The sequence below is a fragment of the Myotis myotis genome, unplaced genomic scaffold (genome assembly GCF_014108235.1).
Source record: "Myotis myotis isolate mMyoMyo1 unplaced genomic scaffold, mMyoMyo1.p scaffold_m19_p_1, whole genome shotgun sequence".
NCBI lineage: Eukaryota > Metazoa > Chordata > Mammalia > Chiroptera > Vespertilionidae > Myotis > Myotis myotis.
Genome location: NW_023416313.1, coordinates 95,391,748 through 95,414,121, shown reverse-complemented (window position 1 = coordinate 95,414,121; position 22,374 = coordinate 95,391,748). Strand labels below are relative to the sequence as shown.

General features: G+C 42.0%; 1 pseudogene; it reads right to left on the bottom strand.

The window, feature by feature from the left end:
• Positions 1 to 20,110: 20,110 nt before the first annotated feature.
• Positions 20,111 to 21,051, bottom strand: LOC118658137 (annotated as a pseudogene).
• Positions 21,052 to 22,374: the final 1,323 nt, after the last annotated feature.

Below are 22,374 nucleotides of genomic sequence, written 5' to 3'. Positions count from 1 at the left end.
CCTACACAAGTACTTCTTATATCCCTTCCCTTCCCTTAGGTGAGACAGGAAGTGAACTGGAGTTGGCTTTTCCCTTTCCCCGGGGTAATTAGGCTCTGATAAAATAGTTTCTCTTGAGGTCAGATCTTATTAAGAAGAAGAGAATGTTCTAAGTTTATTTCAAAATGGCTTCATTTTTCTGCTCCTCCTATCAGAAGCATAAGGGGATTTTTCTCTGATCTTCATTGTGAGAACTGATAGGGCTCCTGGAGGTAAAACTCACAAAAGTATAAGGGCTCCTAAGATCAGGTCCCACTAGAGCAGTGGTTCTCAACCTTCTGGCCCTTTAAATACAGTTCCTCATGTTGTGACCCAACCATACAATTATTTTCGTTCCTACTTCATAACTGTAATGTTGCTACTGTTATGAATCGTAATGTAAACATCTGATGTACAGGATGGTCTTAGGCGACCCCTGTGAAAAAGTCGTTCGACCGCCAAAGGGGTCGCGACCCACAGGTTGAGAACCGCTGCACTAGAGTTTCTAACTCTCGGCCTTGTTCACACTGAGTATCCAGTGATTCTTCAATTATATCTTAGGTTTTCATAGCCCGGCACTAGTTCCCCCGAAGGTTTCTGTAGGCTTCCGCTCTGGTAAGCTGTGATTGTCTGAACTTGCCTGTCTGTCTCTCCAATTTTGTGAGCAGTGGATTGCCCTGTGCCTTCATTTCTCTAAAAGATCTAAGAAGAGTTGTGTGTGGTTTTTTGGTGTGGTTTTTGTTTTTTGTTTTTTGTTTTTTTCAGTTTTTTTCGAATGAGAGTTGTTGATTTCCGTTTGTCCCTCTTGTTTTCTTGTTGTGTGGACCAGAGTGGTGACTTTTAAGCTCCTTACATGCCCAACTGGAAGTTGTCATGTAAGACTTTCTATGGCCTCTCTTATCTTTCCCCAAATCCAGATAGCATTTATGTCATCAGGAATTCTAAGGAAATCCCAGTGCCTCAGCATCGTTGTCACAAGTGTGTTATAAAAACAGTTGTCATTTCTAGCTAAGACTTGTCACAGTTTTGAAATTAGTATTTCTTATACAATTTACAAATCTGATCTATTTCTTCTCAAAGTTTAACATGTTATAATAGCAATACATACAAAATGAAATCATTGCAAAATGTTTATGAAATTAAAACGTGATTAGTGGATATATAATGAAATCTTAATTATTCATGAGTTGAAAAATGACAGAGAAACTCAAAATTACTATTTTATAGGAGATATCTTAGCACCTATATTTTAATAAGCTAAGATTCTTCATAAGATTATGGAAAATATACTGTAAAGACAACTATAGCAGGTGGAACAGTGGCCCCTAAAAAAGATATGTCCATGTCCTAACCCTGAAAATCTGTATGTTATCTTATTTGAAAAAAAGGATCTTTGCAGCTGTAATTAAGTATCGTGACATGATGAATGATCTTGGATTTATCTGGGCTGACCTTAAACCAAATGACAAGTGTCCCAATAAGAGAAAGGCAGAGGGAGAGTTGAGAGGGAGAGAAGAGACACATAGAAGAGGAAGAGGCAAGGGAAGCAGAGATTGGAGTGATGCTGCCACAAGCCAAGGAATGCCAACAGCCACCAGAAGCTGGAAGAGGCAAAAAGTAAAATACAAAAAAAACAGATGCTCCCTTTGAGCTTCCAGAGGGGGTACACCTCTGCTGACATCTTGTTTTCAGACTCTGCCCTCCAGAACCTTGAAAGAACAAATTTCTGCTATTTGAAGCTACCACATTTATGGTCATTTATTCAGGCAGCCCTAGGAAACTATTCCAACAATTTAGAAGAATGTTTTAAATTGTTTGTTTTTCTCATTCTGCTCAGAACTCTTCTCTACATCAAAGCTTCTCACCTGTGGCTGGTGAAGAATAACAGCTTAAATCAAGTTACCTTTTAAATTTTTCCAAAATTCCAGACATCATCCCAGCCAGGATTAAGGTATTTTGGGGTAAGAGCAAAAAGGAAGCAATCTGCCCTACTAAATTTTAAATGTTTTGAGTGACTGGATATTATGGATAATTCATCTTGCTGCCCAGCACAAAGCTTGGCCCATGGTAGGCACTCAATATTTGTTTAATAATTGACTGAAAAGACAACAAAGGATCCTAGATCTGGTATCCTCTCTGATTAGTCAATAAGAATTTGGAAAGCAGGATCATCCAAGGCTAATTAGAAGTACAGATGATCCATTTGTTTATTATTAGAAGTAGATTGTATGATGTAATTAATCTCTTAATGCAATTTAGGTGTTATAATCTGCTTATACCAAACATTTAAAGGATCATTAAGAACAGATTCATTAAGGACAGAAGATCTAGGGGTCCAAGCTGTTATTGATATTGAAACATACTGTAGAATAACTATTATGATGTTTATGGAATAAAATAAAATGCTATTAATTAGCAAATAAATAAAGCTATATAATAGATGTGCCCTTTCTATTAACCAGCTATATTGTAGTATATGAGAGAAGTGATATCTGAATGCTTCCAAATTACTTTCTCAGAATTCAATTTCCTCTCTTCTCTGCGGACTGGGAATAGGTACATTTCCAGAAAGGAACTGGGCACTGCTCTCTAACCATTTTTTCCTGTTTAATTGTTCCCCTCTTTATAATTGATAATGACTTGAAGTATTTTCTGTTGATGGAGAAAATTTAAATTTTACTTATAATAGAGGAAGGCAGTTTTGAAGATGTTTGGTTCAGGTGCATCCACAGGTATTCCTACACAATTTGCCAATTTCCCACCTGGGTTCCCACTCCAGGCATTCCTAACCCTGACAGAGCATTATACTTCTGGAATGCTCATGATATGCCAGGCACTAATCTAATCACCTCACACACATTGGCGAATTTACTCCTCACAAGAACACCAGTAGCATTATGATTTCCACTTTACAAAGGAGGAAAATGAGACATGTGGACAGTAAGTAACTTTCCCCAAACCACACAGCTGAATCTGCAAGAATCTGAACTTAAACCTGGGCCACTTGCCTTAGGAGTTTGGATTTTTTTTTCAATTATAGTCGACATACATTAGTTTCATATAGTTGACATATATTAGTTTCAGGTGTGCAACATAGTGGTTAGACATTTATATACCTTACAAAGTGATCACCCTGGAGTTTGAATTCTTACCCACTGTTTAAGGTTGAAACTTTATAGGACCTGGATACCAGGGTAGGAAGTCAGAGCCAAGATTGTTCCCATCAATGGAAGCTCTTATCTTTTGGACTGTCTATCCCATTGCCAGAACAGTACCTGGCATTGCTAATGGGAACTTTTGCTGTTCTCTTGGCATAGGTAGGAAAGGCCTGTTCAGCAAGACGAGTATGAGCCTATCATCTGCTACTGGCTTTTGTACTCGAATTTTGTAATTATTTGACCATACGCCCAAAGCCTTTGACAATAGGTACATTCAAAAAGTCTTATTGTTTTTAGCTGCAGGCAGTCTATACAGTGAGTCATTCTTATCAAAAAACAAATCCCGTCAACTTCAGGATCATTTTTCCCGCCCCTCCCTTTGGAGGCCCCACAAGTTTTCCCACAAAACATTTGATGATAGAAAACTTCCCCAACTTGTAAAACTGGAAATTGAGCAGGAGATCTGGGGGCTGTGGACGGCACTGGCAGAGTGACAGCCAAACGTCTGTGAAGCCAACACTTCAAAAGCTCTCTTTCACGGGCTCAGCGGGAGCATCGTGGGGAGGAGAGCTATTGATTGCTCTTCTCAAAGAGGCCCCAAGTTTTTTGTTTCTTTAATGACTTATGCAGTAGAGGCTGTTTTATATCGCTCTCTTGAAGAAATTGGCTTCGAGGCAGTGCCTCCAAGTTGACAAAGGTGTATTTTTTTTAATCCCATTGTGATAAGCACCAGGAATAAAATTGTATAGGACGAAATTCCTGACCTCAACGCGCTCACAGTCTAAAAACAATGAAACAGGTAAAATATACAAACAATCGCAATACCAATGACATGCTATGAGAGCCTCCTAGAGCAGTGGTCGGCAAACCGCGGCTCTCGAGCCACATGCGGCTCTTTGGCCCCTTGAGTGTGGCTCTTCCACAAAATACCACGTGTGGGCGCGCACGTACAGGGAACGTCGTGGAGTGAAAAGAAGATATAGTGTCGAGGATTGAGAAAGGTATGTTGAGATGGTTTGGACATATAGAGAGGATGAACGAAAGGAGATAGACGAAACAAGTATACAAGACGAGTGTGGATGGGAGAGTTGGAAGGGGTTGACCTCAGCGAACGTACCTCAATCAGATTGAGGACTTTTTAGCAAAGGCCAGCTTAGGAGTACCCTAATTAAGTTCATAACAATGTACCTACCTATATAGTTTAAGTTTAAAAAAAATGGCTCTCAAAGAAATTTCAGTCGTTGTACTGTTGATATTTGGCTCTGTTGACTAATGAGTTTGCCGACCACTGTCCTAGAGGGTCTGCCTTTGAGGGTGCACCTTACTCCAGAGATGGAAAATCTCCCCAATTTACTCAGAGTCGAGTGTTCAAGGACAAGAAATTTGCCAAGCCGTCAAGAGGGGACAGGGCATTTCAGAGAAAGGGAAGAGCATGTCCCAATGAGCTGAGGTGGTGCCCACGCTCTCAGGAGGTGGTGAGGTAGGCACCCCACTGGGAGGGAAGGGCAAATTCTGAAAGAGGAGCCAGACCAGAAATGGGGGGGGGGGGGGATGCAGCCAGTCAGCACCTGGAGACCTGGAAGCTACAACAGCCTAGGGATTCAAGGAAGTCAGAGATCTGAGCAAGCACAACCAATAGCCAGAGTGGACAGAGATCTGATAACTGATGACTGCACAGAATTCGGAAAATCAGCGCCAAAAGCTTGAGATGGTTTTAGGCTGCAGGGGCACATCCAGTCCTACTCTGGGAAAGCTTCCACACCCGTCCCTTTAGCCCTCCCCCTGATCACCGGAACATGCAACCCAAGTTTGAAGAAGGAATGAACTTGCTGTGCAAGCACTGTTTCCAATCAGATTGCTGGTCTGAAGCCCTTCTATAGAAATTCTAGAGCAACCACTGAGAACCAGAAGGACAAAAAAAAAACCAACATAAGGACTCCATGACCTAAGTCTGAGTAACAATTGATAATAAATATAGCCAATATTGATCATACTGGCTTATTCAAGCACAGTATGATACAATGTTCATGCATATGTCGATAAATCTTTACATGATCCTGTAAGGAAGTCCGCATGGGCTGTCACTTCCACTGTAAGACTACTTATTTGTTGTCCCAGAGATTTCTTTAATGTGAAAAAAATTTTAATTAGCAGCTTTTTACATGCATATTACTTTTTAATTTTTTAAGTGTTTTTACTGATTTTTAGAAAGAGGGGAAGGAAGAGGAAAGAGAGATAGAAACATAGATCAATTGTCTCCTACCTGCCCCTCACGGGAGTTCGGGCCCACAACCCCAGCATGTGCCCTGACCAGGAATCAAACCAGCAACCTCTTGGTGCATGGGTTGACCCTTTACCACTGAGCCACACCAGCCAGACTGCATATAACTCTTTTTAAAATGAAGTAGAATCAACATACAATATCCTATTAGTTTCAGGTGTACACTATAATTTAATATTTATATACATTATGAAATGATCACCACAAGAAGACTCATTATCATCTGAATACATATTACTTTTTTAAAATAAACTTTTATTGATTTCAGAGAGAGGAAAGGAGAGGTAGAGAGAGATTAAAACATCAATGATAAGAGAAAATCATTGATCAGCTGCCTCCTGCACACCCCCTACTGGGGATCGAGCCCGAAACCCAGGCATTTGCCCTTGACTGGAATCAAACCTGGGACCCTTCAGTCTGCAGGCCTAGGCTCTGTCCACTGAGCCAAACTGGCTAAGGCAATACATATCATTTTTAAATGTTCCAGATTCAAAGATAAAATGTTCAGCTATTATATTTGTTCCTATTGAAGAATGTAGTTTCTCAGCCTTAGCCGGTTTAGCTCAGTGGATAGAGCATCGGCCTACAGACCATAGGGTCCCAGGTTCGATTCCCATCAAGGGCACATACCTTGGTTTCAGGCTCCTCCTCTGCCCGGGCCCTGGTCGGGTTTCATGCAGGAGGCAACCAATTGATGTGTTTCTCTCACATCAATATTTCTCACTGTCTTCCCTCTCTCTTCTACTCACTCTAAAAATCAATGGAAAAATATTTTCAGGTGAGGATTAAAAGAAAAGAAGAAGAAGAATGTAGCTTCTCAGAACTAAAATACATTCTTAAATATTTAAAGTCTACAAAGTTACAAGAAATACTGTAAGATCTAGCAACCATTTTTTTAATAGAAATTATTGAAACAAGTAAGCATTCATGCCAAGAGCAAGGCATGTAACTATTATACAACAAATTATCAAATAGTACAAGCTTTGATTTTTTCATTACTAATTTGAAATCAATTACTAACTTTTATTACTTTGTGTTCAATAATTTGATTTGTGTAACTTTATAGGATGGTTTTGGAATCTTTGTTCTTATTAAAGAAATAAAATACACTAACTTAAATGTTCTTTACTTAAGGGTAGGGCACATTTTTCTAAGTCTCACAAAGCCATCCTCCGGGCCAGCAGCAACCCTGGGAAGGGAGCCAAGCATGGAGCAAGAAGCAAGTCCTGTGCCCATCCTGAGGCCACGTGCAGCTTCTCCTGAGATCTATTCTTACACAATTAGCACATGAGCCCATAAACTCCCTTTTTGCATAGGCTACTGTGGTTGGAGTTTTCAATCACTGACTTCCAAAAGGATCCTAACTGTGACAGCAACATGGTGAGCTTTCAGTTCAGGGAAATCAGACAGTCAGCTAATGTCATGTCCAAGAAAAAGAATGGGGTGAGTCACATAAGGCAGCACAATGGTGATGGACTTAACAGGTGGGCAGCAGCTAGACTGGATAGATGGGACCTGGGGAGATAAATGGGACATAATCTAAACTGACTCCTATTTCTAAGCACCATTTATAATTTCATAAATTATTAGCAGACAACATTTGAAGTTTCCTAAGCCTGCCTCACTCTCTTTTCTTCTATCAGGGTTATTGTCAGATCACTCCAGTCACTCTAGCACAGTGGTTCTCACCCTTCCTAATGCCGCGACCCTTTAATACAGTTCCTCATGTTGTGGTGACCCCCAATTTCATTGTGACAAATTGAACATAATTAAAGCATAATGATTAATCACAAAAACAATATGTAATTATATTTGCGTTTTCTGATGGTCTTAGGCGACCCCTGTGAAAGGGTCCTTCGACCCCCAAAGGGGTTGCGACCCACAGGTTGAGAACCGCTTCTCTAGAAGTTTCAGGTAGATGCAGTTATCCTTATGAAAGGAAGAGCTCCATTTTTTAATTTTTTTTTTTTATTTTGAGAGACATCACTCAGCAAGATTAAACCACAAGGAAGAAAAGCAGACAATAATAAATGAGGAAATACACCTGGCTCAACTTGAGTGACAGCCATAGCATTAACCCTACTTAAGGTGTTTTCTAAGAACATAAATCTCCAAGTCATCAGGGTGATGTTCAGCCTAAAAATCACAACATATCCAAATACACAACATACTCAAGTAATTAACTCACCTATCTGTCACCAGAAAGGGCGTTATTCCCGCTGAATCTGTGCCATCCATGAACCGCCTCAAACATGAGACAGGTGCTTTCAATGACTAGCTAAATACTGAATGTCAGCCATCTCATTGCATAACTATAATTTCAAGAGTTGAAAAACAAACTCATCTTCACAGTTTTTATATCATGTAACCACATACCTTGCTCCTACTATCCCTAGAGTTTAAAATAAACATGTTATTCTTTTAGCTCTAAGAAAATCGACATTACCAAATATGTTATAATCAAATGTAAATATTGGTAGTATTTGACACCAATTACAAGGATTCTAGAAAATGTCTATAAAATTTATTTCACAAAGGCTATATGTACACACAGCCAAAATTTAAGCAAGCAATTGAAGTTATACCCGAACATAACTCTCCAGAGACTGGTCTGTTTGTTTCATTGACTTCAAACTGGCACTATTGGTGCTGCCCATCGCTCTTTATTTTTGAATCTCTCTACTCCATTGGCTTCAAGGACAAGTTCGATTTCTGTCCTGTACTAGGACTCTTCTTAAACAAATTATTTGGAGGGGAAATCTTTTAAACCACTCATTTGATGTCACTTTGACCCAGTCTCATAATTGTCTACTCTGTGAGAAATATAACTAAGCGTTCCTTTAAAAGCTCAAGATCGTGTTTTAAATTGTTTCTTTATAATCCTATCCTTTCTTTAATACAGGCCCAAGCTTTGATGCTAAGGAAATGCACAGCAGCATTTTTTTAATGAAGTGCAATTTTCTAGGATGGTATTTCATGTTCTCACATTTCCAGTTAGCAGTTATGATAGATCTCATACTTACAAACCAAAAGCATGATGAGGCTACACTGGCATAGATTCTTCTAAAAATAATGGCATATTTAATTTTGATCTTCTACTTGTGAAGAGTTATTTCTCTTGTGGTGAATTTTATCACACGGTTTTCCACAGCCATGGCGCCCAGCCCTGGCTATGCCTCAGAATCCCTGTGAGGTTGTTTAAACATACAGATGCCCGAGGTCTTGCTGCCAGAAATTTTGAGTCTGTAGCAAGCATTTGTATATTTAAAAGCTCCACAGGTAATTTTGATGGGCAGCCAGCACTGAGAACTGCTGTTCTACAATATGTCTAAGAGCGTTTCTTCTTAGGGAATGGAGTATAAAGATGAAGGAATTTCCCAAGTTTTGAAAGCAGCAATTCACTATTGACCCACATTTTAATGTAATGACTCAACGGAGAAGGGGCTGTGTAAGCAAGATATGGAGAAAAAGGAAGACAACCTTTTTCACTGTAGAGTACTACATCCCAGTTGTCACACCTTTTTGGAACCTTCTCAGATCCCTGACTTCTTCCCTGTGACACAGCTGCCTGCTACCCAAATGTCCCCAAGTCCTTAGCCTGCTGGGATCCCCTTGTTCTCTGAGATCTTAATAAACATGACTTAAACCCCGTTCCTTAACAGGGAAAACTCAAAGACCTTTCCCTTCTCTTTGGGATTTATTGGAAGGATACACAGGGTGGCAGAACTTGGCATTTTTCCTAGGCTCTTAGTCTTTAAGTCCACTCAGGCTGCTATACCAAAAATACCATAGATTTTGTGACTTAATTAGCAAACATTTACTTCTCACAGTTCTGGAGGCTGAGAAGTCCAAGAGCAAGGTGCTGGCAGACTCGGTGTCTGGTGAGAACCCACTTCCTGGGTCATAGGTGGCCATCTTCTCACTGCAACCTCACCTAGGAGAAGTGATGAGCAAACTTGCTGGGGTTTCCTTTATAATGGCCTTATTAATCCCATCCACAAAGACTCCATATTCACAACCTCCCAAAGCTCCCACCTCCAAACACTATCACACTGAGGGTTAAGCTTCAACATATGGATTTGTGGGAACGCAAAGATTCGTTCCGTAGACGTCTCCAATACCCTGCTTCCTCTGGATTCCCTCCCCTGCTTTCCTGGTTTTACCTCTGTGTGTGCTGCCCCTTTTCTGTGCCACCCCCACCACTGGATGCAGCTTTGGCACCCCCCCTTCCCTACAATACCACCATCATGAAGGAGGATGATAGCAGACATGAAAGTTTCCGGAAACAGAGATGGGTTACAGGAGCAGAGCATGGCTAAACTTCCAATTGCAATATTAGGAATCTTTGTTCTAAAAGTCCCTTGGCCATTCTTGCCCCAGGATCCCCTCTGTCTCCATTCCTCCCTGTAGAGCCCTTCTCACAGCCATGTTGCTTTCCCGCTGTCCCATCCACTCCCTTCCAGCTGCCAGCCCCAGCTGCCAGGGAGCCTGCTCCACAACGGGCCCTCCCCTCTCCTTCCCTGAAAGACCATCAAGTTATCTGATAATCCAGAGTTACCATTCTCTCTCTCAGGAACTTTACCACTTGCTGTTAAACTAATATTTTCTGTCCATTAAACTTATCTCCAAACATCTAATTGAAATGGACCTGAATTAATCATCAGATTTTTAAAAATCTGTTAGCTTCTTTGAACTGTTGAAAGATTCAATAAATAAAAACAAAGAAGTCCTATCACAAATCTCTTAAACATTCCCCGTGGCTTCGCTAATTGCATTTAGAATTTTGATTCTCGATGGACGGAAGATGGCGGCAGTATAGGCAGACGCGTCCCAGGTCGTGTCCCGGAGCAAATGGAGTGAGCAGCTGAAACTAGTAACATCCACCCCGAATTGGCGAAATTGCTCAGCTGGTGAGACGGTTTGCAGCCTGGAAGAGCAGAACTCCCCTGGAAAGGTAAAAAGACCAGGGATTTGGGCAGGAAAGTTTGCCAGACCTCTGAGCCCAGAGAGTCGGAGGGAGACCGCGCGGCAGACAGCCGCGTCCCTTGGGACAGGCACAGCCCCTAACAGGGGAAAGGAGAACCACGGGATTCCTGGCGCCGCCTGGGGAATTGCGAGCTGGGTTCTGTGATCACGGAGGACTGAGCCTAAAGGGGGCAGCCTGAAGAGCTGACCAGACCATGCAGTCCCGGTAAGAGAAGAAGCTTGCAGAAACCAAGCCTTCCCCGTTTCCGCAGCCAGCGTTTGTTTGTTTGTTTTCACTGAATCCTGTTCATGGGACATTTCGGATACAGACACTCACCTGTGCTGAAGAGAGGGAGAGTGTGCGGAGGAGTGGAATCTGGGGAGAGACTGAGGAGAGAAGGGGGGCCGGGAGAGGTGGCAGCGAATTGAGTGCTGAGACACCCCTGAGCCCAGGACTGGGGCAGCCATTCTCTCCTGAGAGTGAGACTCCTCCCCCCAGCCCCCAGGCAAGGAGCACAGCCACACCCAGATTCCACCCTGTACCAGATCAAGGATTAAAATAACCTGATCAGTCCCTGGGAGTTAACAGGGTCTGGCCTATAGAGGGATTTTCAATCCCAGCAACAACACAGCACTGGTAACTATTACGCAGCCAGCTCTGGGCAGTGAACTTCCACTGGACAGAGAGGCCCTATAGCCTCAGAGGCCAACCCCAGAACACTGCCACCCAGAGGCTGACCCACAAACTGACTCTTTGCTAAACACAAAATAAGGCAGTCTGGGAAACAAATGCGGCTTGCTTTAAAATAAGGACTGTGGTTTACAACACAGAGGAACAGTGTATCGCAGGGAAACTCAACACTCTCCTGAATACCTGGCAGGTCTAAGGCGAGCCACACTGAAGAATAGAAGAACCGAAGGACCTTCACTACTGCAATATTTTTTTTCTTTTTTCACCTTTTAACTAAGAAACCAATTTTTTTTCTTTTTTTTTCTTTTCTTCTTCTTTTTTTTTCTTCTTTTTTCCATCACCTGATTTTACCCTTTTAATTACTACCTTCTTATTTTTAACCAGTATTATTACTGCTACCATTTTACCATTTTTTTTTAAAGTGCCATTTTATTTTCTCTTTATTTTATTTTGGGATTAGTGTTCTCCATTCTATTTTCATCGTTATATTATTGGTTGTTTCTAGTTTGCATTCATCTCCAGGGAGCTGTTGCTGGAATTTGTTGGGATTAATGGCTGTTCTATAGGAGTATTCTCCTCATATAAAAAAGTCTCTTCCCCTCTTCCACTTCATTCTCTCTTTTCGCTCTTTTTTTTTTCTTTTCTTTTCTTTTCTCACTTTTATTTTCCCCCCTCCTTTTCCCAATTTCATTTTTGCACTCCTTTTTTTGGTCCCTACTTTTCTTTTTTCTCTTTTATCTTTTTTTTTTTCCTTCTTCCTTATCCCCTAATTCTCTTAATTCAGGTGGTCACCTTTATTTGGGGTTATTAATATCGTGAATATATTTGTGTATAGTGCCTGGTACGTGGTGCCTTGTTGTGTTGTATTTTGTGCCTTTAAATCAATGCAGCAGATCCAAGCAACAGCAAGGAATGCTAAAGGGACTGGTATAAAAATAAAAAATAAAAAGCTCAGAAAGAAAACAGCCACACAAAAACAGAAATGGCTACAAACAAGTACCTTTCAATAATAACTTTAAACGTAAACGGACTAAATGCTCCAAACAAAAGACATCGAGTGGCTGAATGGATAAAAAAACATGACCCATACATCTGCTGTCTACAAGAAACCCACCTCATTAGAAGGGACTCACACAGACTGAAAGTGAAAGGATGGAAAAATATCTTTCAGGCAAATGGAAAGGAAAAGAAAGCTGGGGTAGCAATACTTATATCGGACAAAATAGACCTCAAAGTGAAGGCCATAACAAGAGATAAGGAAGGCCACTTCATAATACTAAAGGGATCAATACAACAAGAAGATATAACCCTGGTAAACATATATGCACCCAATGCAGGAGCACCCAAATTCATAAAAAAAACTCCTGGAAGATATCAAAGGAGACATCGACAACAATACAATCATAGTAGGGGACTTTAATACACCACTGACAGCACTGGATAAGTCCTCTAGACAAACAATCAGCAAAGATATAGCAATCCTAAATGACTCACTAGATCAGATGGACTTAATAGACATCTTCAGAACACTTCACCCGAAAGCCAGGGAATATACATTCTACTCAAATGCTCATAAGACATATTCAAAAATAGACCATATATTGGGTCACAAGCAAAGTATCCCCAAATTCAAGAAAATTGAAATCATAAAAAGCGTCTTCGCAGACCATGATGGCATAATATTAGAAATAAACTACAATAAAAACAACCCAAAATACTCAAACACCTGGAAGCTGAATAGCATGCTATTAAATATTGATTGGGTTACCAATGAAATCAAAGAAGAAATTCGAAACATCCTGGAAACTAATGACAATGAAAACACAACAATCCAAAACCTATGGGACACAATGAAAGCAGTCCTGAGAGGGAAATTTATAGCTCTACAGGCCTATCTCAAAAAACAAGAAAAAATGGTAGTAAATCATCTAACTCTACAACTCAAAGAATTAGAAAGAGAGCAACAAGAAAACCCCAGAGTGAGCAGAAGGAAGGAGATAATAAAGATTAGAGCAGAAATAAATGACATAGAGACCAAAAAAACAATACAGAAAATCAATGAAACCAAGAGCTGGTTCTTTGAAAGGATAAACAAGATTGACAAACCTCTAGCCAGACTCACCAAGAAGCAAAGAGAGAGGACCCAAATAAACAAAATCAGAAACGATAGAGGCGAAATAACAACAGACCCCACAGAAATACAAATGATTGTTAGAAAATACTATGGACAGCTCTACTCCAACAAACTAGAAAACCTGGAGGAAATGGACAAATTCCTAGAAAAATACAACATTCCAAAACTCAATCAGGAAGAATCTAAAAATCTCAACAGGCCAATAACTATGGAAGAAATTGAAGCAGTCATCAAAAAGCTTCCAGCAAACAAAAGCCCAGGACCAGACGGCTTCACAGGGGAGTTTTAACAAACATTCAAGGAAGAACTAAAACCTATCCTCCTCAGACTACTACAAAAAATTCAAGAGGAAGGAACACTTCCAAGCTCATTCTATGAAGCCAACATCACCCTAATACCAAAACCAGGTAAAGACAACACAATGAAAGAGAATTACAGGCCAATATCCCTCATGAACATAGATGCCAAAATCCTCAACAAAATCTTAGCAAATCGGATCCAGCAGTACATCAGAAAGATCATACACCATGACCAAGTAGGATTTATCCCAGGGATGCAAGGATGGTACAATATCCGCAAATCAATAAACGTGATACATCACATAAACAAATTGAAAGAAAAAAACCACATGGTCATATCAATTGATGCAGAAAAAGCATTTGACAAAATTCAACACCCATTTTTGATAAAAGCTCTCAGCAAGGTGGGAGTAGAAGGATCATACCTCAACATAATAAAAGCCATATATGACAGGCCCACAGCCAACATCATACTCAATGGACAAAAACTAACACCATTTCCCCTAAGAACAGGAACAAGACAGGGATGCCCCCTCTCACCACTCCTGTTCAACATAGTACTGGAAGTGTTAGCCATTGCAATTCGGCAAGAAGAAGAAATAAAAGGCATCCAAATTGGAAAAGAGGAAGTAAACCTGTCCTTATTTGCAGACGACATGATATTATACATACAAAACCCTAGAGACTCCATCAAAAAGCTACTGGACTTAATACATGAATTTGGCAATGTAGCAGGATACAAAATTAACCCCAAGAAATCCGAGGCATTTCTATACACCAATAGTGAACTTTCAGAAAGAGAGATTATAAAAACAATCCCGTTTACCATCGCACCAAAAAAATTAAGCTACCTAGGAATAAACTTAACTAAAGAGGTAAAAGACCTCTACTCAGAAAACTACAGGACGTTGAAAAAAGATATAGAGGAAGACATAAACAGATGGAAGAACATACCGTGTTCATGGATTGGTAGAATCAACATCATTAAAATGTCCATACTACCCAAAGCAATCTATAAATTCAATGCACTTCCCATTAAAATTACCAACGGCATACTTCAGAGATCTAGAACGAACTCTCCAAAAATTCATCTAGAATAAAAAAAGACCCCGAATAGCTGCAGCAATCCTGAAAAAGACCAAAGTAGGTGGGATCTCAATACCAGATATCAAGTTGTATTACAAAGCCACTGTTCTCAAAACTGCCTGGTACTGGCACAAGAATAGGCATATAGATCAATGGAATAGAATAGAGAGCCCAGAAATCGGCCCGAACCAATATGCTCAATTAATATTTGACAAAGGAGGCAAGAACATACAGTGGAGCCAAGATAGTCTCTTCAATAAATGGTGTTGGGAAAATTGGACAGATATATGCAATAAAATGAAACTAGACCACCAACTTACACCATACACAAAAATAAACTCAAAATGGATAAAGGACTTAAATGTATGACAGGAAACCATAAAAATTCTAGAAGAATCCAAAGGCAACAAAATCTCAGACATATGCCGAAGCAATTTCTTCACTGATACAGCTCCTAGGGCACTTGAAACAAAAGAGAAAATGAACAAATGGGACTATATCAAAATAAAAAGCTTCTGCCCAGCAAAAGAAACCATCAACAAAACAACGAGAAAACCCACTGTGTGGGAAAACATATTTGCCAATGTCATATCTGATAAGGGCCTAATCTCCAAAATTTATAGGGAACTCATACAACTTAACAAAAGGAAGATAAACAATCCAATCAAAAAATGGGCAAAGGACCTAAATAGACACCTTTCAAAAGAGGACATTCAGAAAGCCAAGAGACATATGAAAACATGCTCAAAGTCACTAATCATCCAAGAGATGCAAATCAAAACAACAATGAGGTACCATCTCACACCTGTCAGACTGGCTATCATCAACAAATCAACAAACGACAAGTGCTGGAGAGGATGTGGAGAAAAAGGAACACTTGTGCACTGCTGGTGGGAATGCAGACTGGTGCAGCCACTCTGGAAGACAGTATGGAGTTTCCTTAAAAAACTGAAAATGGAACTCCCATTTGACCCTGTGATCCCACTTCTAGGAATATATCCCAAGAAACCAGAAACACCAATCAGAAAGGATATATGCACCCCTATGTTCATAGCAGCACAATTCACCATAGCTAAGATCTGGAAACAGCCTAAGTGCCCATCAGTAGATGAATGGATTAGAAAACTGTGGTACATCTACACGATGGAATACTATGCTGCTCAAAAAAGGAAGGAACTCTTACCATTTGCAACGTCATGGATGGAACTGGAGAGCATTATGCTAAGTGAAATAAGCCAGTCAATGAAGGAAAAATACCACATGATCTCACTCATTCATGGATAATAGAGACCATTATAAACTTTTGAACAATAATAGATACAGAGGCAGAGCTGCCTCAAACAGATTGTCAAACTGCAGCAGGAAGGCCGGGGAGGGTTGGGGGGCAGGCGGTCGGGGGGCAAGAGATCAACTAAAGGACTTGTATGCATGCATATAAGCATAACCAGTGGACATAAGACATTGGGGGATAGGGGAGGCTAGGGGACTGTCTAAGGCGGGGGGATAAAATGAACACATATGTAATACCCTTTGTAATACTTTAAGCAAAAAAAAAAAAAAAAAAAAAAAAAAAGGAATTTTGATTCTCTCACACCACAGTCATGTGCTGCAACATTTTTGACAGTGGACAGGGGTGAGGGAAGCCTGATTTGTAGCAGCACTCCGAGATATCAGGACTGCCACCAAGGCCAATTTCAAGCTCCTATGTGGTGTTTGCTTAACACCTGGGAGGGAAGAAGGCACCGTCAGCACTCTCAGAAGAGTGGCTGCAGCATATCCTGGGCCAGCTCACATCAGTGACAGTTAATGCGGGGACAAGGCCAGCCCTCTTGCCTCAGCTGGAAGACTCTCTGAAGGGCCATCCTCACTCCAGAGTCCCGGGGGCACGTGCAACTTCACTGCATCCCGTTTCTGCCTCCGCCCAGTCCTGCTTCCCTCCCTGCTCTGCAGACACTGCTCCCAGGAGCACTCCTGGGGCAGCAGTCTGCTGGAGGCCCAGGATCTCGGTGTCTGTTTCCCAGGTCGAAGACACCTGGCTACATTTATTTACTGGATTAGTCAAAGCTGATTGTGTGAAGTGACAGATCCCAAGTGTATTTCACAGTGGCCATAACTCCAGAGATGTTTGCAAGAGGGTACTCAGAATGTTGTATACTGGCAGGGCGTGGGCATCCACGAATCAAAACAGAGGTCTCTGTGATCAGCCAGCACATCTGGACCAATGTAGGCAGGCATTCTGGATTTTCCAGCAGCTGGCCAATTCTTTCCTACTACAGAATTGTGTTGGCCATATTCATAGGGACAAATACTAAGTCTAGAGTGCCAAGACACAAGTGGTTATTACTTCAACTACCTGCCCTAATTCACAATAAAAGAATACAACTGTGCTTCTCACAAACAGGTCTAATCTCCTTGACTGGGTTAGGCTCTGCCTCATAATTATATTGTGAAAAAAAAGTTATTTCCAGATGTACAAAGTGTGATCTTCTTACTTTTAGAGGCAGCATTCTGAAGACCTAACCAAAAGAATCTCCTCTGGGTTCATCAAAATTTATCTTGGAGCATAACTAGCACATTTACATTCATGGGGAGGAAGCCCAAAATATCCAGGTTTTGTGGGCCCTGAGGCTTATGCAATTCTGGAGCACTTCTTTAAGGAAAAGAATACAAAATCATAAATACTAAACAAATGTGAACATAAATATGTATTTTTTGTTTTGTTTTGGGGGATTTTATTATTATTCTTTATTTATTAAAGTATTACATATGTCTTTTTCCCCCATTGACCTCACACAGGCTACTCCCACCCCCCAGCACATGCCCTCACCCTCCTAAGGTCTGTGTCCATTGGTTATGCATATATGCATGCATACAAGTCCTTTGTTTGATCTCTTACTCATCTCCCACCCCTGCCTTCCTTCTGAGTTTTGATGGTCTGTTGGATGCTTCTCTGTCTCTGGATCTATTTTTGTTCATCAGTTTATGTTGTTCATTATATTCCACAAATGAGTGAGATCATGTGATATTTATCTTTCTCAGGCTGGCTCATTTTGCTTAGCATAATGCTCTCCATGTCCACCCATGCTGTTGCAAATGGTAAGAGTTCTTTCTTTATTACAGCAGATTAGTATTCCATGTGGAGATGAACCACTGTTTTTTAATCCACTCATCTGCTGATGGGCACTGAGGTTGTTTCCAAATCTTAGCTATGGTGAATTGTGCTGCTATGAACATAAGACTGCATATATCTTTTCTGATTGATGTTTCTGATTTCTTGGGATATATTCCTAGAAGTGGGATTACTGGGTCAGATGGGGGTTCCATTTTTAGTTTTTTGAGGAAACTCCATATTGTTTTCCACAGTGGCTGCACCGGTCAGCATTCCCACCATCAGTGCATAAGGGTTCCTTTTCTCCACATCCTCGCCAGCACTTATCATTAGTTGATTTGTTGATGATAGCCATTCTGACAGGTGTGAGATGGTACCTCATTGTCATTTTGATTTGCATCTCTCAGATGATTAGTGACTTTGAGCATGTTTTCATATGTCTCTTGGCCTTCTGTATAACTTCTTTCAAAAAGTGTTTATTTACTAGTAGGTCCTTTGCCCTTTTTTTATTGGATTGTTTATCTTCTTTTTGTTAAGTTGTATGAGTTCCCTGTAAATTTTGGATATTAGGCTCTTATCGGAGATAACATTGGCAAATATGTTCTCCCATGCAGTGGACTTTCTTGTTGGTTTTTTTATGGTTTCTTTTGCTGTGCAGAAGCTTTTCATTTTGATGTAGTCCCATTTGTTTATTTTCTCTTTAGTTTCCATTGTCCAGGGAGCAGTATTAGTAAAGATATTGCTACAACACAGGTCTGATATTTTGCTGCCTGTGGATTCCTCTAAGATTTTTATGGTTTCCCATCTTATGTTTAAGTCCTTTATCCATTTTGAGTTTATTTTTGTGTATGGTGTAAGTTGGTGGTCTAGTTTCATTTTTTTGTCCAGTTTTCTCAACACCATTTATTGATGAGACTGTCTTGACTCCATTGTATGTTCTTGTCTCCTTTGTCAAATATTAATTGAGCATAATGGCTTAGGTCAATTTCTGGGTTCTCTGTTCTGTTCCATCAGTCTATATGTCTGTTCTTGTGCCAGTACCAGGAAGTTTTGAGGACGGTGACTTTGTAATATAGTTTGATACCCGGTATTGAGATTCCTTCTACTTTGTTCTCCTTTCTCAGGATTGCTATGGCTCTTTGGGTTGTTTTTTTTTTTTTAATTCCATATGAATTTTTGGAGAGCTTGTTCTAGGTCTGTGAAATATGCCGTTGGTATTTTAATGGGGATTGCATTGAATCTGTAGATTGTTTTGGGTAGTATGGATATTTTAATGATGTTGATTCTACGAATTCACGAACATGGTATATTCTTCCATTTGTTTATGTCTTCCTCCATCTCTTTTTTCAAAGTCCTGTAGTTTTCCAAGTACAGGTCTTTTACTTCCTTAGTTAAGTTTATTCCTAGGTATCTTAATTTTTTTGGTGCGATGGTAAATGGGATTTTTTAATTTAATTTTTCTTTATATAAGTTCATTATTGGTGTATAAAAAAACCATAGGCCCTGACCAGTTTGGCTCAGTGGATAGAGCGTCGGCCTGCGGACCAAAGGATCCCGTATTCGATTCTGGTCAAGGGCATGTACCTTGGTTGCGGGCACATCCCCAGTAGGAGATGTGCAGGAGGCAGCTGATCGATGTTTCTCCCTCATCGATGTTTCTAATCCTCTATCCCTCTCCCTTCCTCTCTGTAAAAAATCAATAAAATATATTTTTTTAAAAAAAAACATCGATTTCTGGGTGTTAATTTTGTATCCTGCTACCTTGCCAAATTCATTTATTAGGTCTAATAGTTTTTTGATGGAGTCTTTCTAGTGTTCTATGTACAATATCATGTCATCTGCAAATAATGACAGTTTTACTTCTAGTTTTCCAATTTGGATGCCTTTTATTTCTTCTTCTTGTCTAATTGCTATGGCTAGCACTTCCAGTACTATGTTGAACAGGAGTGATGAGAATGGGCATCCCTGTCTGTTCCTGTTCTTAGGTGAAATGGTTTTAGTTTTTGCCCATTGAGTCATAAATATGTATTTTTAACAAGAAAAATTTTTTTTACAAATTTCAGAAAATGACAAATATCACAAACACCACAAAAATCTATGACTTATAATAGTTTCATTTTAATTAACTCTCTGACACACCTCTCTAAGACTTTTTTTCCCCTGCATTTTTTTTTTTTTGGTTGTGTATTCCTTTTTTCTTTTTCTTTTCTTTTGTTTTTTTTTGCTTAGCCAAGGTTTATTAGCGCATCCTCAGGAAGTCAACTCCCAGCACTGTGTCCAGGCTGCAGTGAGAGCAATGGGAGTGCAGACGCCCAATCAAGCTGGCTCGCCAGGAAGTTTTACACCTCGAACCCATGACTGTGCAGGTCATCACGGGAGTCAGGACACCAGCTGCTCCTGAGTGGGCGTGGAAGGGTCTCTCCCCTCGTGCGGTCTCACCGCTCACGCGGGAAGTGACCGATGTCCCAGGGCGCATGGCCGCTCAGCCCTCCGCCTGCTTAGCTCCTTCTCTCGCTAGCCTGTCGGCCTCCTCGTTGCCTGCAAATCCCGAGTGACCAGGAACGTGCATCCACTGGATGTCCACACCCTGGACAAGCCTGTCCAGCTCCATGAAGTCCTCCTTGTTGGTCACCGCCTTCCCGGCGCTCCTCCTCCATCCGTTCTCCTTCCAGCCCTGGACCCAGCTGGTGATGCCGTTGATGGTAAACATGCTGTCTGTGTATAGAACCAGCTTCTTGATGTTCGGAACCCTGGGTTGCTCTATGGCTTTGCAGGGTGAATTTCTGCTCTTTGATTTGTCTGTCACCCAGGAAGTCTAATGCCCACATTTAAAGGGTGGCAGGGCCCCCAGTACATGCCGATGCCCGCGCGGGCCCGCTGGCGCCCATTGCTGCTGCAGCAGCCGTCCGTGTAGACGACGACGTATTCGCCCATGTAAGAGAAGGTGTCCTTGCCCACCGGAGGGGCTGCCTCCCCGGCCTGCTTCACATGCTTTGCCGGCGGCTCCCCGTTCTCCTCCGCTGCAGCCAGGGGCTCCCGGCATCGCTTGCTGGCTCTCACTTGTGATTCTTGCAGAGCTTATCTTCCTGCCCTGTCGATCCAGGGCTCCCCGGGTTCCTGACGAAGGCCCAGGCTTCCTCTTCGGTGGCAAACTTCTTGAACCCGGCGGCTGGGAAGCGGTCCACCTGCGATCTGCACTGGTTCCAGGTCAGGAAGACCCCGGCCTTGTGGCCCCTCCTCACAGCGTAGAACATGCCGAGTCCGCGGCTGCCAGAGCGACTCTGTGCACCGCGTCCAGGAGCCCGGTCATGGCTCGCTCCCTCGGCTCTGCGCTGCCATCGCACAACAAACTCCCGGCAGCGGCTGGGGGAGATGATGTCCTGGTTGCTATTCTTTTTTTTTTTTTAATATATTTTATTGATTTTTTACAGAGAGGAAGGGAGAGGGATAGAGAGTTAGAAACGTCGATGAGAGAGAAACATCGACCAGCTGCCTCCTGCACACCCCCTACTGGGGATGTGTCCTCAACCAAGGTACATGCCCTTGACTGGAATCGAACCTGGGACCTTTCAGTCCACGGGCTGACGCTCTATCCACTGAGCCAAACCGGTTGGGGCATGGTTGCTATTCTTGATGGCACCAATTTTGTAATGTTTTCACAGAGAGAATACAACAATGAGTCAATGTTTCCTCTAGCATGGTTGATCAAAATTTGTGTTTTATTATTGACTAGAGACTTGGTGCACGAAATTCGTGCACTTGGATGGGAGTCCCTCAGCCCTGCCTGCGCCCTCTTGCAGTCTGGGAGCCCTCCCGGGATGTCTGACTGGTGGCTTAGGCCTGCTCCCCATGGAGAGTGAGCCTAAGCTGTCAGTTGAACATCCTTAGCACTGCCATGGAGGTGGGAGAGGCTCCCACTGCCAACACTGCACTCGCCAGCCGTAAGCCCGGCTTCTGGGTGAGCGGCCTCCCACTGTGGGAGCGCACTGACCACCAGGGGGCAGCTCCTGCACTGAACGTCTGCCCCCTAGAGGTCAGTGCACGTCATAGCAACTGGTTTTTCTGCCATTCGGTTGATTTGCATATTAGCTTTTTATTATATAGGACTAGAGGCCTAGTGCACAAAATTCGTGCATGGGGGGGGGGGTGTCCCTCAGCCCAGCCTGCACCCTCTCCAATCCGGGACCCCTCGGACCTGACCCCAAGCCGGCAGTCAGACATCCCTCTCACAATCCGGGACTGCTGACTCCCAATCACTCACCTGCCTGCCTGCCTAATTGTCCCTAACCACTCTGCCTGCCTACCTGATGCCCCTAACTGCTCCCCTGCCTGCCTGATCACCCCTAAGTGCCCTCTCCTACCAGCCTGATCTCCCTAACTGCCCTCTCCTGCCGGCCTGGTCGCCCCTAACTGCCCTCTCCTGCCGGCCTGGTCACCCCTAACTGCCCTCCCTTGCTAGCCTGATCACCCCAATCACCTCTACCTCGGCCTCCACCACTGTGACTTTGTCCGGAAGGACATCTGGAAGGATGTCTGGAAGATGTCCAGTCTAGTTAGCATATTACCCTTTTATTAGTATAGATAGTTTAGAAAAGTTTCAGCCTCACAAATTGATATTGGTAATGTCATGTAA